This window comes from Accipiter gentilis, chromosome 35, assembly GCF_929443795.1.
Source record: "Accipiter gentilis chromosome 35, bAccGen1.1, whole genome shotgun sequence".
In the NCBI taxonomy this organism is placed as follows: Eukaryota; Metazoa; Chordata; class Aves; order Accipitriformes; family Accipitridae; genus Astur; species Astur gentilis.
The window spans coordinates 5270608-5273107 of NC_064914.1; the positions used below are offsets into that span (position 1 = coordinate 5270608).

General features: G+C 77.5%; 1 non-coding gene across 1 annotated transcript; it reads right to left on the bottom strand.

Annotated features, from left to right (window-relative positions):
• Positions 1-262: 262 nt before the first annotated feature.
• LOC126034781 (5.8S ribosomal RNA) lies at positions 263-415 on the bottom strand. The gene has a single exon (XR_007504738.1). It is a non-coding gene; the product is annotated as a 5.8S ribosomal RNA (ribosomal RNA).
• Between the last annotated feature and the right edge of the window lie 2085 nt (positions 416-2500).

The window sequence follows — 2500 nt, forward strand, 5'->3', positions numbered from 1 at the left end:
GACGAACCCTGGCGGTCCCGGGGGGACGAGCTCCACCCAGCGGGTGCTCCGGGAGCGGGGAGCTTCGGAGCGCTCCCCGAGTCTCGATTTAGGGGGACGAAGGCCCTCGGCAGCCCGCCGCCGCCGGGCTGCGGGGAACGACTCCCCGGGCCCGGGGCCGCGCGCGTGCGCGGGCCTGCGAGGCACCCCAGCCGCGCCGCTGCGACCGCCGCCCCGCCGCGAGGCGAGGGGCGGCGGCACAGGCGGGCGATTGATCGTCAAGCGACGCTCAGACAGGCGTAGCCCCGGGAGGAACCCGGGGCCGCAAGTGCGTTCGAAGTGTCGATGATCAATGTGTCCTGCAATTCACATTAATTCTCGCAGCTAGCTGCGTTCTTCATCGACGCACGAGCCGAGTGATCCACCGCTAAGAGTTGTCTGGCTTTCGGCACCGCCCCGCACGCGCGAGGGGGCCAGGACAGCTCACCACAGGCAAGCGGCCCTTACGGAGGATGGCCCACCGCCCGACCGACCGCCCCCCTCCGCACGCGCGGAGGGGGCACGGCGCAGCACGACGGAGAAAGCCTGGCCTCTGCTGACCGTACAAGCACACACAGAGAGAGAGGGTGGGGGGGAAAGGCACGGGGAAAAAACTCCGAACGGCAAGGCTGGGGAGCCCGCGCTCCCGACCGACCCCGGAAATGCCTTGACCGTGTCGGAGCCGGCCCAGGCGCACGGGCTCGGCCCGGCCTCTGCGCAGAGGCAGCAATGCGCCCGACCGCGCGCGCCCTGCCCGCCACGCTCCGGACGACACGGCTGCTGCTGCTGGGCAGCAGCGGGGAGCCCCACCGGCCCCGCGCGCCCCTCCGTGCCGGCTGCGCCGCGCTACGACAGGCAGCTCCCCCGCGCTACGACAGGCAGCTCCCCCCGGGCACGTCCCGACGGCGACTCGGCGGCCACGCCGCCGGCTCCGAGAGGCGGCAACCGCCAAGAGCCGGCGACGCACCGCCCGCGGCCTGCCGGACAGCACCCGCTGCCGCACCGGAGCGGCTGCCCTCCCGGAACCACCGCCACCGCTTCTCGCCTCGGCCCCCTTCCACGGGCACGCCCCAGGTGGAAGGCGGACGGCGCTAAGTCGGGGACAGCGCCCGCTCCCCCCGTTTCCACGCGGAGACCGCGCGTGGGGTGCCCCCGCCCGCCCCCGCCCACCTGCCCGGCGCGGCCGGGAAGCGCGACGGGGAAGCGGCGGGCAGGGCCCGGGGCGGGACAGCCGCGGCCGGCAGCGGGAGCCCTCCGGCCGACCGACAGGCCGAGCGGCGCCGCCGCCGCTCGGCCGGGGTGACGCCCTTGGCAGCAGCCAGTGGCGGAGACCGCCGAGCGCTCGCCAGGGCGAGGGGTGGGGGGGGAACAGAGCGCAGCGCGGCGCAGCGCGGCGACGGAGGCGCGGCGACCCGGCAGCCGCCCAGCGAGCCCCCACCGCGGGGACCCGCCACCCCGGGCAGTGAGCCCGCGCTCACGCCGGGGTCGCCCGTTTCGAGGCAGGCAGGCCGGCTACGGCCGACCGCACCGCGGCCTCCACCGAGACCGGACCGCGGAGAGGAGGGGGCAGCGGGACCCCTCCCCGGCACGGCTGCCCGCGGGACGAGCACGGGCGGCAGGCCAACCGAGGGCCTCGGTGGGAGGAACTCCCGGCCCCTTTAAGGCACCGCCGCCCGGCCGCCCCCCGGGTCGCATCGAGCCGCCCGCGTCTTTAAACCTCCGCCCGGCTCCACGGCCTTCGACCCCCGGGCTTGCCGAGGGAGGGCCGCGGAGGCGCGGACGCTAGGTACCTGGCCCTGGGGTGAGGGAAACGACCTGAAGGCCCCGCGGGGGTGCCTCCCCCGCTGCCGCCCTCGGGGGAGCGTCCGCCCGCGGGGGCGCGCCCGACATCCACCGCCACCACCACGTCCTCCAGTTCCCGGGGCCCGGGGTTTCCCTCAGTAGCCCGGCGCTGCGCCCGGGAGGAGAACCGTGGCTCGGGCCGCCCGCTGGCGCGGGACGCAGCCCGGCGGGGGCCTCGCCCACCAGGAGAGGCGGCGGCAGAGCCAGCCCCCCCGCCCCGGCTCCCTCGTGGGGGAGAGGTGCGGGGAGAGCGGGGAACAGCCGCCGCCCCACCCGGCGCCGCGTACCCGCCCGGAACGCCCGGAGGCCTTTCGCCTGCGCGGCCGGCCGGACTGCTCCGCAAGCAGCCCGACACGGTGCGGGCAGGGTCGCGGGAGACGCCTCCCGCGACCCCGGAGGACCCCTCTCTCCTCTCGCGCCGCTCGCGCCCTGCTGCACCCGTCCTCGCCACCGGCTCCCCGCTTCCTCCTGCCCGAGGGGGCTCGGCCGGCGGGGGCTCGTCACGCCCCACGACGGCGGCCCCCCTTCCCGCGCACTGCCGCCCGCGCACCGACAGGGGGGCGCCCCTCTTGGCCCAGCGGACCGCCGCCGTGCGAGGCGGCGACGGTCCCCGGAGAAGGGCGCCGGCCGGCGGCGGGCG